This window comes from Typopeltis vanoorti, chromosome 13 (assembly GCF_054136105.1).
Source record: "Typopeltis vanoorti isolate ZY-2024b chromosome 13, IOZ_Tvanoo_1.0, whole genome shotgun sequence".
Lineage (NCBI taxonomy): Eukaryota > Metazoa > Arthropoda > Arachnida > Uropygi > Thelyphonidae > Typopeltis > Typopeltis vanoorti.
Genome location: NC_143561.1, coordinates 97,338,688 through 97,355,480, shown reverse-complemented (window position 1 = coordinate 97,355,480; position 16,793 = coordinate 97,338,688). Strand labels below are relative to the sequence as shown.

The following is a 16,793-nucleotide window of genomic DNA, read 5'->3' as shown; positions in this document are numbered from 1 at the left end:
TCTCATCAGTGAGTAGGTAGACCTAGTCTTATGTAGAACTTACATCCCTTTTATGAGAATTGCCAAGAAGGTGTCCTAATAAATTACTAATTATATGAAGAGCCAAAGGCTTCAATTCGGCGACATGAACTTATTTAAATTAAGGGATATTATATCCCATATTGTTTCTTAGCCGAATAAGAAACTCAAAGAGTTTTATGCCGAATATATAAACTATATAAAGTTCTAAACTATATAAAGCGTAAGCAAATACCTGGATAGGTGCTGCACTATCCAGATATTTGCTTACGCTTGGAATCGCCGAACTTTATATAGTTTCTATATTCGGCATGAAACTCTTTGAATTTCTTATTCGGCTAAGAAACAATATGGGATATAATATCCCTTAACTTAAATATGCTTAAGTATTATTAATGAAATTCGAAATTCTAAAAACGTAATATTTCTGAACGTCCTTCACCCCCCCCCCCCCCGCTAGAACTCCTTTTTATATTTACAGACAAAGGGATATCCGGTAAATATTCCGGAGTAGTGGGCATTATCCTTGTGAAATGTTCACACAGCTACGCATATTTTGTGGTTAGTTTGTAAAGGAGGAAAAGCGGAATTTATGCCAATGGAATTCCTGACAACAAGCATAGCGGACTTTCATTCTGGTATTAGAACGGACACTGCATTTCAGGACCGGGAACTCGATGAGTCATTAAGCTTCATTCTAACAGTTCAGGCAGAGCTGACCGGTTAGTTGCTAGTAGGTGTTTCGCAGTTCTGAGTACTGAGATTGCTGCAAGCTTAATACGAGTCTCTAGCGTGTGTGTACCTTCTCTACGATTTGAGAAGAAACTCAATGTTATTTTATTCTCCTTCCATGCCTCGTTACGATAAAGAGAATGTGATTATTAAGTGATGAATTATAACGATTTTTGCTTGGGAATGCTTTAAATTAAGTGATTAATGACTCAAGCGAAAAGACGGACCTGTTTATAAGTTCACTGTACACTTTGAAAACTGATTATAAACTGGATGCAGCAATCCTGTTCCGTATTCTTTCTCCAACTTCATTTAAAGAATCAGTACCTAATGCGTTAATGAATGAATGAATACAAGTTAATACTTGCAACCGCTACAGGCAGATCTCAATCATCATTTAAAGCATCAATGTTTACCCTAATGAACTCGTTTCGAACACAGCGATCACTAAAAACATCACACAAAGGCCTACTTACTCTGTTCAGCCATGCGTAGTTCCTTTTGTTGGTTCTTCCTAATCACATAAGCTACGTCTCATCTTTAACACACGAACTAAAGTTTTTCCATTTGGGACTCGGAAAAATTTGTCCATTAAAGAACCCTCACACACGTGGGATGAGAAAGAACATGCACACCGACGCCCCCACACGCACAACGCTATGAAACAAAGACCACAGCTGACGACAGGGCAAAAAAAAGTGTTGTCCAGACGAAGGTCAAGTCAAGGAGAAATCAACAGGTAAACCTGTTTTCAGAACACGTGACCCTGTATTCTTCCCTCCCTCTTATCTAAGCGAATGGCTCATTTCGTAGGTCACTATACTATGGACATGTGAGTGACGCTAGCTGTATAGAAAGCGACAAGCCACTGTATTGAAACACGTGGCGACAACTGTGGCTTGTGTCTTACATTCATCGATTTCTGCGAAACTGTCTGACATTTGTATGTATTTCATATGAGTATTCAGTAACAGAAAGATCCTAATTACAGATTATACCATGTGAGTGTGTGTGTGGGGGGGGGTTGTCTCTAATCGCTGAAAGTTGTATTTGAAGGTTATTATGGGAAAAAAAACTTCCAAATCGTAACCTTAGCTTCGCGCATTAAATGAGATGTGATAATTTCCTAGACCAGCAACATTCACCACTAAGGGCGGAACAGGATTTTTTTACTAAATACATTAAGTTTAATGACAGTTTGAAATTTTTGCACGATGACTCCTGATTTATGCTTACACATAAATCCACACTTCACATACAGGTGTTCGAAACCATATTTTACGGAATATGTTGATTTTATTCCCCGAAGGGTCCAAATTCTATATATTGCGTTTGTTCTTCCGGCCAGGTTTTCAGGGACGAAAAACCTGAGTTTCCAGAAGAAAAAAACTCCCCATCTCCGTATGAGCCTCCCTAAATTGACCATCTGATTGAAAACACCTGGATAAAGGCTTAATGGGGAAATGCTGGTCTTGAAATTCACGCTTGCTCTTGTTATCACTGAGGGAGTGAGAGGTGTGATTGAAGTCTGATTAGCGGAATAATGAATTACAGGTAACCCTCGTATAACGCGGATGTTAGGTTCCATAGAAATGCCGCGTTATATAAATCGCGTTATGCGAGACTCAGATCACATACAAAAAAGTAGGGTTACGTTCCGAAATCGTTTTTTTAAAATAAAAAAAATATATAAACTACAATGACATATCCAACAAAAATATATTTTTATTTAATTGGTAATTCATGTAAGTTAAGAAAACATAAACTATGATACAAATACATAATATAAAATCATAAAAATTACAAATTGTAATTAAGCTTCATTGCATGTAATGCATAAATGTTTTAGGCAAAATAAAAATAAGTGCATATTTTAATCTTTCATAGCACGAGGATTTGAGGATCGGTTAATAAAAATTAGTTTTATGTAATTACCTGATGCATTACTACAAAACAGTAGAGTAATTCTGTCTTTGGAAACTTTGAATCTAGGAGCTAATCTTTCATTTTTCGAAATATAGGTGCGTTTTGGCATTTTTTCTCAATATAACCCGGATTCATCAGCATTGAACACCTGGTCTGTATTATAAATGTTTATAAACTTTGAGAGTTTTTTATGTTTATTAAGATTTCCATCCAAAGGAATTTTCTTTTGAGTGCATCTTCTTTCCAAATCATTAGAGATTTCTTCATTTTTCTCTTAGAAAATTGCATACACGAGCAACGTGCTTTGCAATTACCGTTGACCCAGCAATAAACACTTTCTCGGATTTATGTTCAGTGTGTTTGATTGTTTGAATTGTTGATTCATTTAAATTCAAAGTCCTTACAAAAACTGGTTTTTTCTCCATTTTTCAACCGATCCATGATTTTAATTTTTTTTCTTCGAGACGAATTTTCTTTTCAATATTCATTTTCCCCCCCTTTCAATGCAATTTATGGTCATTACTATAAAAATAATTTTTTACATAAAAAAAGCATTACATATTAATTATGTATGTAACTCATCAGAAAATAAAGTGCTCAGCTTGAGATAACACACTTATGATTTTCAATGCGCTTTCCTGGCGGAAAACGAAGACAATTTTTAACAATAAACACTTCATACGATATACAATTGACGTACATGCGTGCTAAAGGGTGTTTCCCCTAATATAAATTCGCTACTTATAACTACCTGCGCGATACGGGCAGACACAAATTTAACGAAGATAAAATTTGATTTTTAAGTCGCGGGGTGAAAAATATATGAAAAGATAAAGGGTTACTACAATTTCTAGACTGTGTTTTTGTCAAAACCGCGCTGTATAAGTACCGCGTTGAATACAATTTGTAGATAGTGTTATATTGAAACCGCGTTGCACAAGTACCGCGTTATACGAGGGTATAACGCGGTACTTGTACTGACCATTTAAAACTATGTATTTAGAAATTTATGTACATTTAATCATACAAATACAACATTTATTTTACAAATGATATTCTACATTTTTCAATTTAGCTACTTGAATACAAATTCTATACAAAGGTTCTTCTTAATGAACTGGTCAATAACATCATCATAAAAAGTTGGTTGTAACTTAATTTTCCCAAGCAACACGCACACCTGTACATGCTGGCTGAAGCTCACTGGCTAGAGCTACGTTGACTGCGTATTGCCTGTGTTTAAGCAACAGAATAAGACGACGTGAAATGGCTATGCGTGCGCGTGAAATCACAGTGCTGCTGCGAGGACCAGGAAGCGCCTACAACCGAGCAAGCCAAGGTAGCTTTCACTAGACGAGCAAGCATCGGCATCGATACACAACGCAAAGCTCAATTATTGCGCGCAAGCTTAAGACGTCTTCTGTCTACAAAAATAAATGCCTAAATGGAATTCTTATAAATGCATGCATTTATTAACAAATAAATATTACTTCTTTCTCAAGTAATGAACTTTGCGCAGCAAGCATGGAGAATTCACCACTGTAAAGGCTCATCATCACGTCATAGACAGGATTCGAACCCGACTACTTGAGAAATTATGGTGTATGTTATATTAATGAAGTATGACGTTATTCAAAGACACACATTCATATTGTGGTCATACACAAATGTAATTTCGTGTTTTTCAACACATATACCAAGTTGGTTTGATTTAGCGAGTTAAGCTCTTTAGATTAAATGAAATCGACTGGTGTCTTATTTACAGTGTGTGTGTGTGTGTGTGTGTGTGTGTGTGTGTGTGTGTGTTCGAAAATTTCGACTGTTTTGAGCGATGAAAAAATTTACTCTATAAGACTGTTTCGGCACTCCTACAGCCGGCAAATGTTGTTCAGTAAGTTAAAAAAGTAGTATGTTCATACTGAAGGGTACTTACCAATTAAATTCGTGAGAACTTTCAATAACGTTTCCATTAATGTTTTCAATGACAACCAAACATTCTGAATAATAATAACAGCGTGAGAAAATGGTCGCAACAGCATGTAAGTCTAACTTACGCTACAAATATTTTTTTAATCGGAAAAAAAAAAAGAAAGAAAGAAAGAAACAGGCGCTACAAAAATATATTTTTAATCTTGAGTTAAAAAATTCCTGATTAAGATCCCTGAAGCAGTCAATGAAAGTATACTATTTCGTTAGAAATACTTTACTATTTCGTTCTTATACAGAAAGGAATGGAAGCAAAATGAAATCTCTTTTTTCAAACTGAATCGCATGATATTACGACTCACAACGCGAGAATTGGATTGTTACATTAAAGCAATTAAAGCCATGACGCAGTTAATTGTACGTATTCACCGGCAGGTTGGTCTCTTAGGTCCAGGAAAAGAAAAAAAAAGCTGGGAAAAGAAAGCTCTACCAGTTTCCCTGTTTTTCCAACCGAAGTTTCGTGCGTGTTCTTTTTAGGCGAGGAACCATCAAAGACTTTTCAACTAAAGGTAATTCAGCCAATCTAAGGAGCTTATAAGATTTTTTTTTTCTCCATTAATTAGAGCTTCCTAGCTTCAGACTTAGTTCCAACCATCCTACTTCTCCTAAGTTATGAAAATATTGGCAAAAATAAAATGTACAGATTACTGGAAATGATCTACGAGTACACTTTCCAAGTATGTAATAAATCATTCACGTATTCTTTTTCTTTCTCGTATTATGAGCTCTCAGAATAGAAAGAGGCCAAGCACTGTGGTGTAACTTCCATGCCACGAAAACTTCGCAATACAGAAGCCAAAGGTTGGCTTACTGAATAGGCACATAAGGCTAAACGAAAGCCTGTTGCGGCGTAATAAAAATAAAAAAAAAACCCATCGCCCTCCGTATGAAACCGGTTAGTTCATCTTATTCAAAAGCTCTTAAATAAAAAGATTCGTCCCGTTCTTGACGGGATTCAATCTCAGATTTTTTCCAATCAAAGGACAAATGAGAATTTGTCCTTTGACTGGAATGAGCTGCGAAGGTAACCCATAAACTTTGTTAGTATAACTTCTTTTAATGTTACGCCTTTGGTGGGTACCAGATTATAAATTTATTCTGTTTGCTTAAGATTGAGAGACAAAAAAAAAGACGTTAGAAAATAAATAATGCAACGTCTATGATATTACGATATCTTTACTTAATAAGCAAAAGGCGAAAAAATGAGTTCGAAAGTTCACTGGATGCGATTAATATCCCCGGTTCCGGAGGATAACCATTGTTTGCGCATCGCAAGGCGCAGGGGAAAATGTACTGTATTTTGATTTTCATATAAAGTGGCAAGTATTCTATTCAGTTTTAACAGAAAATGAAGGCAGTCTTAAATATTATGTTACATAAAAACTGGTTCATCCGTTCTCGATTTGTCATGAAGGCCGACGTGACTAAGTTAAGAGGTTTCGTTTGTGAACGCGCGTTAGCTTAAAAAGCTGATGCCTAAAAATAGAGATGATGGTGGAGGAATCCAGAGGGTAACAGATGGCAATGCTGTAGCCAATGAAGTTTTAACTGAGGCTCGGCTATTGCCCTTACTCCACCATGACCAGAGCTTATAGCTCAATAACACCCTATCCTGCCAGTATGGCTGGCTGAGTGGTTAGCGAATCCGCTTTCCAGCCAAAAGGCTGCTGGTTCGAATCCCGCCGTGGGCATGGATGTTTGTGAGTGTCTGTGGAAATACTGGTGGTGGTGGTCGGTGGTAGATGGCGTTGGTGTAGTTGCGGTCAGTTGGTGGATTGAGTAGTGGAGACAGAGTTGTAGAGCAGGTGCCTCCCTCGATGAGTCTTGGACTCCCTGGAGGTGTCAAATCGTAAAAAAACAAGATTGTAGATGTTCTTTAAGAATTAAGTCAAGAATTTTTAGGCTGCTCTTAGGGGCATCACCCGAAATACCATCACTAGAAATTCAAGTATAATCAAAAATATGACTGAAAGAATTTATTTTATTTTATTTATTCATTTATTTTTTTGAAATCTAAGTTCTGCTGATATAACAAGGTTATTAAAACCCCACTGAAGAATAGTTTATTAAAAAATGGGGGAAAAAAATGAAAGGTGATTGAGACAGTCAAGGGAAACATACAGAAATATGAAAATTCTTAAAAATTTACTAATTTAATAGCCAATGATTCGAAATAAATAAATAAAAATGTACCGAGTTCAGCAAACACCCGAGATGCCCAGGCCAATAAACTCCGCAGTTGTTAGATGTGCAGATATTCACCTGGCTGACAAGTTCAGTGAAGGTGACTGAAATATAACGAATAAACATGCGGATAAAATCGCATTGAAAGAAACATAAAGGAAGAAAATGTAATGACTGCGTATGATAATATTAGTTTTTCCTTCAAAAAGTGCTACTTGTCCTGATTCCAAATGTATTGCGCGTAGAACAACCAAATTACCGACTACTCGAGTAAAAAAAGGCCCTGTTTTTTCTTAACAAATCGCAGGCAGCTCTTAATAACAACAACAAAAAAAAAAGATTTGCTTTCTTCTCTATACGCCACATCTACCTCCTGCATCAAATAGGAAGGTAAAGGATAGCGTTGGTGAACACATTCGCAGTGATGATATGAGCATAGTTGTATCCTAGTATTATCTTTGCGAATTTCCCATCTTGATGAGAACAGAATAGCAGTAATTTCGTCGAAACCAAGTACCAGAATCACCACCCTTAGTAACAAAGAATGCTTACTAAGTGTTAAGTGAACAGTGTTTGCTACTGTTCGAATGGAGTGGAAAGCGTCTAATTTTAGATAATTCTGAGGGCTCACACCGGAAAACTCGCTTGGACAAACTACGGGCTTTCGGCACTGAATCCCAAGAAAATGAGCCAAGTGAGCATTTTGATTGCAGAGGATGAGTACGTGCCAAACGTCTTAACTGTAGTCGAAGAAAATAATTCGGATATGTTTGTTCGCGTAATCCGCTTTAAGCAGAACTTCAAAATATGAATAATGTTTTTTTTTTTTTTTTTTTTTTTTTTTTTGAAAGGGAGAAAGGGAAGGGGGATACAAAGTTAATAATCAGGATTTGTGAGGGTCAAATGTGTGTGCAAGAGGGAAGCTAAGCATCCAAGTATGAATGAAAAAGCTGTAATTCCAGCCCACCTCGTGGACACGATTTATAAACTTCCTGTGGTAGTTATGTTAATGGTCGAAAGGCAGTGGGGGGGGGGAGAAAGAAAACAGTTTAATTTTATATACTTCTCAGATTCAAATAAGGTCTAGTGAATCTAGTGAAAAAAAAAAATTCAAAGTACATCAACCGATATACAAGTCCCTAATGATATTTTGCACGGATGAGCTTCAGCTATTTTAAGCAATAAAGCAAGCCGCCTGTAAAGGACGTTCCTCATAATATTTATCGCAGATGAAAGCAGCAACCTTTCATAGCAAGTTTCCTTTTAAAATGAAGCGAATGGAAAATATTTCACGCAGTCAAACACAAACGGGAAACCACCAATTCCATATGAAACAGTTCCTAATTAACAACCCACAGACATCAATCAACTCATTAACGTATTCCAAATGGTTAATGGACAGAATCGGAATGGGGATGTCTAAATTAGCTGATTAAAACGACGTTTCACAAAATTACCGCGGTTTCAATTCTGTTTAATATGATGGCAAATTTATCCATCGTATTAAATAATAAAGTCATTACCGGAATTAAATACAATATGAGATATAGTATGATAGAAAATATGAAAGGTCTGTTGGAAGAAGCGAGAAAGAAATGCGAGAGAGTAAAAATTATAGGATTTTAATTAACACAGATTTTAATTTTAACCCAGATATGACAGTACTGAGTTAAGAAGGGCGATGACAACAAATGATTTCACGCGCAGGCTGTGTAGAAGAAATGGATGTGAGTTTTTAGATGTGTAGAGTGTGTTTGATGGCAGAAAAGACTTGTATAAGAAGGATAGTCTGTACGTGAATTCATTTGGCATCAGGAGCCTGGAGAAATTACTTCTTGGTATGAGACCTAATGCATAGAGTAAGGGAAACTAGATCATCAAAGGAGGAATGGGGAAAATGGGTGTGAAAGTTCAGCTATGATATGAAAACGTGATAAAGATATGATTATCTTCGAACACGGTTATGTATGTGGCGAAGGGGTGGAAAAATATGTTTTGGGTTCGGATCTTTTATGTATGCCTGGGGAAGGAAAAGAGAACATTCTAGAACAAGACCAAATAGATCATATCTAATTATAAGAATAGACAAGGTGGTAGTTTATTATGTCTATACACAAATGTCAGGAGCATCAGAAACAAAGGAGTTGAGTTCATTGTTTTATTGAATACGAGGTGACTTAAGATTGTTGGCTTTAGTGAAACCTGGCTATCTGAATCAGATATCGTAAGTGGGATCGAGTGTGATGGGTATACTATTTTCAGGAATGACAGAAGAGATAGGAGAGGAGGAGGAATACTACTAATGATATCAGATGACTTAAGTCCAGTTAGGGTAGAAACAATATTCGATGTAGCGGTTAGTTTGAGTCTATCTGGTGTGAAGTGGAGGATAACAGAATGAAATGGTGGGGTGTTGCTATAGACCTGGCGGCTCAGTTGCAGGGGCAAAGAAATGCACCGCCAATTTAGCTTTATGGGTACCAAACGAGTGATCATTATGGGTGACTTTAATTTTCCAAACACTGTTTGGGTAGAAGAGAAATCTCATGATAAGAAAGAAAAGAAATTTATTGAATTGTTGCGAGACAACTTTCAAGTAGCATGTGAAAGATGGAACTCGATGTCAAAGTGTTGGATTTGCTCATAGCATAAGATTTGCTCATATGCGTAAGAAGGAGGATGTCAGTTAAGAATATGACTATTTTACCACCAACTGGTGACTGATCATGCTGTGCTTTCTTGGGAGGTATCTACTTGTATTGATGATCCGATTTAAACAGGTTACATGCTGAACTATAAAGCTGAAAATTATGATCAACTTAGGAGAATATTATTTTTGGTCCCATGGTATCAGTTACTGAATGGGAAAAGGTCAGCAATGCATGGGAATCTTGGAAAAAGTTTTTAAATGAGGTGGTATCTGAATGTATCCCTAGTGTTCGAAGAATAAATAGGTTGGGAGTGAAATGGATGTGCAACCTTATTAAGCAAGAGATCCACAAGAAGATGATGATGTGGAAAGAATATCGTAAGAATAAGATTGAGAGGAGTTATGAAATATATATAAAGCTCAGGCCAGTAAAGTAACGAGTGGTAAACCGGAGTGTGAAAAGAAATTGGCCATGCAAGCTAAAGGCAATCCAAAAGAATTTTATCGTTATGCCACAAGCAAAAGAAAGAATGAATGTTAAAGAATAACTTTATCGAATGCAGATAGTACTGGAGCGTCGGAAGCTAATGAAATTGTTCAGTTAATAAGTGATCACTCTGCTAAGATATATCAACCAGGTGTATGTAACATGGTGCACAGTACTACTACTACTACTACATTGGATGAAGAGTTAGAGGTTCATGAAAATTAGGTTGAAGCTGTTGCATAACCTGGATAAGAATTTGTCTATATGGACAGATGGAATATCAGCCTATTTTCTAAAGCAATGTTCAGCCGAATTGGCTAGGCCTTTCACATGTTTGTATAACTTGAATCTCAGCTCAGGAATGATACCACAGGAATGGAAGGAATGTATGATAGTTCCATTGTACAAGGGTAGTGCAAAAATTGATGCGTCTAACTATAGACCTATCAGAACCTCTGGTGTGGTAGTGAAGATTTTAGAGAAGTTGGTAAGAACTCGCATACAGAAATGGGTAGACAAACATGCTATATTCTGCAAGGAGCAGCATGGGTTTACTAAAGGAAGGTCATGTTTTAGAATTTGCTCATATTTTATAATAATATTCCAGCTGAGTTCGATAAAGGGAATGGATACAGTCTGATGATGTTGAATTTTTCTAAGGTATTTGATAGGATACCACACGAAAGACTGTTGCATAAACTGGAGAATATGGGATTGGAATATAAACTCTTGACTTGGATCAGGGGATGGTTGACAGACAGTATCAAAAAGTAGTATACAATGGATGTGAATCTGCTAGATTTAAGGTCACAAGTGGTGTACCTCGGGGTTCAGTCCTTGGACCATTATTGTTCAATCTATACATTAATGACATTAGGCAGAGTATAACATTAGATGTGCAATTGTTTGCAGATGATGCGAAGATAGGTAGGGCAATCAGGGATGCTACTGATATTCAGCACTTACAAAATGATTTGAATAGGCTGGAAATTTGGGAAAACGAAAATGATTATCAATTTAATGTTAGTAAGTGTAAAGTTATGCATTTTGGGGTGATTAGAGTTCCAGTGATATATTATATTTGTGGGGTTATGCTACAAGAAACCGAATTGGCAAGGGATCTTGGTGGATAGGAATTTGAAGTTGAAAAGGTCACATAGCAAAAGTTGCAAATACAACTCAGAGGATAATTGCGATGTTGAAGTAAACCTTGACATGTAAGGATAAGGAAGTCATTTTGACTCTTTATAAGACTTCGATAAGATCACACTTAGATTATTGTGCGTAGATTTGGTCTATCGGGTTCCAAAGGGATAAAGAAGCTGTGGAAAGGGCGCAAAGAATAGTTACAAATATTATATCCGGATTATTATTATTACACCACACCTCCAGAGAGTCCAAAGCCTCATCGAGGGAGGGCATCTACTCTACAACTCCTCGTCTCACTACTCCACCAACCTTCATCATCTACCACCAACGCCATCTATCGCCGACTACCACCACTAGTACTTTCACAGACGATCACAAACATCCATGCCCAAGGCGGGATTCGAACCCGCAGCCTTTTGGTTGGAGAGTGGATACGCTGACCACTCGGCCAACCAGGCCGGCATTATGGGATTTAGATTATGAGAACAGATTGCGTATATGAGAACTGCAGACTCTGGTTAACAGGAGAAAGAGGAGTGATATGATAGAGTTCTATAAACTTCTGAATGGGAGTTATAGGATATTATCTGATGAAAGTTTTCATTATATGGAAGGTGGGGAGAGAATACGGGGGCATCCATAGAGTTAAGTTTGTTCACAGTCAAGAAAGAGGTAAGAGCTAGGTTTTTCTCCTAGAGAGAGAGAGCAGTGAGTGAGTGAGTGATTGGAATAGTTTGCCTTTAGGGGTAGTGAGTGCATGTGGTGTGAATGAATTTAAAGGAAGGTATGACAGCTGGTTTGGGTGATTTATAGCCTTCCTCGATGAGTACTTGACTCTCTGGAGGGAGGTCTCAGATGATGATGATTATAATAAAGTGCTCATTATTATATAAGGCCCAAATAACGGCGGTATTAATGCACAGTATGTAAGAATTTAAGCAATAAAGCAAGACTGGGATTTTAATGTACTGTTGGTTACAAATTTATATCAGAAACTTGTTTCCATATTCAGTTATTCTCTTTATCGCGAAAATCTCCACGAATTAAAATAGCACTGCAAATCTGTCCCCATCAAAGGATTACATTTCTTTTTATTGTTTTAGTAAATCAAGTTTTGATTCGTTACTTAAAATGTCATCTGAGCTCTGATTGCTCATTTTGGAGTCTACTACACCACTGCTCTACAAGGGATTAAAATGACGCGACATCAACTAACTATGAGGAATAAGAGAATACAACATAATATACTTACATTCGGAAATCTTTTAAGAAATGTTTTTCTTCACCTGAAGAAAACTGAACATTGACTCATTTTGATGAATCAGCAGAAAAATAATGTCTCGGTTTTCTTTTAACATCCAGTCTAATAAGACAGGATGTTGAATCCAAGGAGACTGGATTTTAAAGAATAATTTAAAACTCGGAATTTCGTATCATATTTCTAATAACTTATATACTTGGATCATTCAAGTGTCAGCCACTTGTTGGATGTTGCGGTTACATTAATTATGATGTGCAGAATGAATTGATAAACCAGTGAAAGGAGGGGAAAGATCAAACAGAACAATGGATATACAACAAAGGGTTAAAAAAAAAACTAGATTAGTAATTTGGATGTCTGACGAATGTATTACGCCTCCTCTTCCAATTGATCCACACATACTCATAATAGGCGCGTACGGGATTTTAATATGAATAATATAAGAACGTGTTTGGCATTTAAACAAAAGTTTATTTGTTTAATTTATTATAAAATGCAAAATTAAAACACAAGATCCCAAATATTTTTTCTCGTCTTCACAAAAACTTGTGCTGAATTTTCATTCTGTATTTGACTTAATGAATCAACAGAAAAATCAACTATATTGTTTATCCTCAACCACGGATCAACTCTAATACGCTTAATTTAATCCGGTATCGAATAAAATTCAAAGTTGTGAATTTATCTCCAAATAAAGACATATGGAATTATATTTAAAACATATTTTATACATATAATTAACTCCCTTGAATTTTCAGTAGAGGTGGGTTGCCGAAAATTCAAAATAACTCAATTGTACGTTAAGAGTAATAACGCTTAAAATCTTTTTTCTGTGTAATTCCTCAAGGCAAGCCTATATATTATGTCCGTTTTGTGAGATTTAAAAATCCGGGTTTTTTCATCCCACAAAATTCTACGACTTTCGTATGAGATCGGCTAACACTTCAAAGGAAAACAGGAATAAACTCAATACACCAGTGAAATTACCATTAAGATGGGGAACTGCTACATGCAACATTTGAACCTTATGCAATCCCAGTGAGCAAACTCATATTTCCAAGAAGCAGGATGCAGACAACACATTATATATAAAGGTAACATTGCGTCTCTAGTTCTTGCTAGAGACGCAATGTTACCTTTGCGAACTGATCACAATTGTGAAATACGAATCCAGACAAGTAATGCGTATATTAAGCTATCGAATACTCTCCACCATCTGCATATTAGCTTTTGATATTGTTTAGAATTATGGTTCAAAAGACGAAACAAAACTCATCTTCAGTTAAAAATCTCTTCGCGTTCAGAACATAATTCTTGTCAACCATGTACATATTAGCTGCGGATTCATCCGTTTACTTCTGGCATATTCAAAGTCAATTTTGTACCTTAAAATCTGCCACCGCAACCTGTATAACAGACGGTGGGATAATGGTGAATGTTTCTAACTTTTTGAAGGTATAATTATGCAGATCACTGTGAAGGAAGTAACGAAAGTAACATTGACTTTGCTAAACATTTCATTTTTGGTTTTGAAAAAGTCGTGATGATTGATTATTGTGTATGTGAGGTATCTGCTTTTCTTCCACAACAGGAGATGGTGGCGGGGGGGGGACACATTCTTAAGAAACGTTTGGTTGGTTTGGGCCAAACAATCAAGTCTATGCGGCCAGTGTATTGCATCTGTAAATTGCATCCCCCCCTCCTGTTTTTATTCTTTTTTGCCTGTTTTGCGAGATGGAAAGTCCTGTCATCTCTCCCCGTATGAGACTGGCTGGTGGTGGTGACAAGGTTTTCCCATCGATGTAACTTGGAAAAGAATTTATTACGGTTAAGAATTCTAATGAATTCGCTCACGAGGCAATTGTCAGTGCTAAAAACGCCCTCTCGGTGCTTGGCTCACTACACAGCAAAAGAGGAAACTAACAAATCTGTAAACGGAGTGTCTCAGAAGTGAACAACCAGAATATATATATTAAATTAAAAAAAAAAAAAAACTATGTTTAAAGATATACTGATTCAGCACCGAATGAAATACTACCTCGAGTACCTTCAGTTCTTCCTATTGGGGCGGGGGAGGAATTACATTTCTTCGGTGACTTCCTAATTTAAGAAAATATTGGTTTAGAAAGAACAGATAATCTTTTCGCATCTACTGAAATGAATAAGAAACTTTACTGAACAGGTAAACGAACTCATTACCACAGTAACATTACCTCGTGAGTTTCAAGGTCATCCACCTACCCCCTTTTAACTTTCCGTCCTCGTAATGTTGTCATGCCCTCTGGTGGAGAAAGGCCATTTACATACAGGTCTCCACACCGCAAGCCTCTGGCGACTAATGATCTGCTGGATCGTTTGGCTACCGGGCACAGTTAACGGGTCTCTGATAAACAAACTGCTATCATTTCATTAATCTGACCAGCAAGATAGTTTAGAATGCATGCTGTATCGACACACACACACCACACCCGGGCATGAAATGCACGGCTTGGAGAGAATAGCTGGTTGTCATTCAGAGAAATGCATGCGGAAGTGTGGCGTGTCCTGTTCCTTACCCTTCACGAACAGCAGGGGAATTCTTATAGATGATTATGTTTTAATGTAACGCGGACTTGTTTTCATCCCACGAAGCAAAAAGGTCGCGGTAGGAAGAGAGCACGCTGCTTGGCTTAAAATCATATAAAACAGTAATTTTGAAAGAATGTCACGTTATCTACTTTGAGCTTTATTAAATGTCTTCAACCACACTACACACCCTCTTTTGACTTCAGAAATTGCTTTTACTTCTGTTGTACAACTGAAAACATGCTAGCATGACATAAATAGCATATTCAACAGCAATACGCATAATAAAAGAATCTGCACTCACTCACTCTCTCTCAAGTGTGTGTGTGTGATAGAGAGTATAATTCAGCTATGTATTATAATCAATAGCAAGAAAATAATAAGGCGCAAGTTTAGTTATGATGCTTAGTTTTATATACATACATTTTTACCTCGCACATAAGAGGTCTGTGGCGCGGGGGGGGCAGGGGGAACAATTGTTTAAGGAAAAAGAAGGAATCTCTTAACATGCTTTTTTTTTTTTTTTTTTTTTGAAAAGTTGGGATTGTATTCACTGGGGACGATCGTTCCAGAGATAAACTGGAATGAATGGAGAAGATAAGTTGATTTGATAAGTTTGGAGTTGGACTGTGTATTGATGTTGACCATCACTCGGTGATCGGCATCATAAACTATATCAGCATTCAGAATCAAAAAACTCATTAAGCTTAATTAGTGGCGGTATAAGTACTTTTACCTGGTTCTTTGCCTGTGAATACTCTCTCTGGTTTCAGAGAGGTTCGCTGTAAGCATTAAATTCTGTATAGGGTTCCCCATGCAAAGTTTCTGGAAGCTAATGAATGAAGGAGTTCGATTTATCATCCAAAGAAGATATAGTTAATTTTAATTCAAGCCTGAGGATGTGATTTTAAAATGTACATATGGCAACTGTGCTGTGATCAGTATATTCAAATTTATCAGCAATTACTTCGAACATTAGAGAAATATGAAATACAGTGTCTGAGGAACAAGCAGATGCTTGTATTCAACCTACGACCTCTTTTCTTAACGTAAAAGCAAAATATCACTATAAAAGTGTAGACTTTTTGTGTTTCAGAAATTCTATATATTTGATATCGGACGTGATATGAAACAATAGATATCATTAAATATCCATGCTGAAATATACAAATAAATAACACGCATTCATGCACTACCTAATCTCATTACATAGTTCTAAAATAATTACATATTTTTAAATATGCAATATTATAAAATATTATAATTATTCTATCATCGTTTTGCATGCAATGGAATCTTCGAAATCAACTTCTAAACAGATCAATCCGCATTCGGTGACCGTAACAGTTTATGAATTGTTTTCCACTAGGACAATGTGGATTAGATTTTAGAAGTTGCAAATTCGTAAGATACTGGGGGAAAAAATTCCCTAATAAAGAATGCATGTTTTTTATGTGACTTCACCCCATGAAAGGTGGTACACTAGTAATAACTGTGGGCGGGCTAAGGATTTTTTTCTATTTGTATTAACTTTTTATAATTTTTTTCCTGGTCCGGAAATCCTGCTCTCGTAGAGACCAAACATGGACCCTTTTCAGACTACTTTCATGTCTCTAATAAACGAGGTGGTGGGCTACCAGAAATCGATGAAATTCATCTCCCACCTAAAAACAATCATGAACCTTCCTGTCCATGGCGGGATTCGAACCCACAGCCCGTTGGATAGAGAACAAGTACGATCCCCTTCAAACAGGCTGCCTGCTTTGACCAGGTGCATCAAATTCTTGCACAAATTATAGCACAACACGAACTAACGTATATTCAATTAAATCTCC

General features: G+C 36.7%; 1 protein-coding gene across 3 annotated transcripts in view; it reads right to left on the bottom strand.

Annotated features, from left to right (window-relative positions):
• Window positions 1-16,793, bottom strand: part of LOC150100404 (uncharacterized) — a 197,917-nt gene that overhangs the window by 125,899 nt on the left and 55,225 nt on the right. Inside the window, exon 1 of one of the 3 annotated variants that reach the window (XM_090402284.1) lies at window positions 1,227-1,313. The exons of the other annotated variants lie outside the window; for them this stretch is intronic. The gene's annotated coding sequence lies outside the window, so the exon portion shown is untranslated. Of the gene's footprint in view, window positions 1-1,226; window positions 1,314-16,793 lie in introns of those variants that run through there. 3 annotated transcript variants of the gene reach the window in all.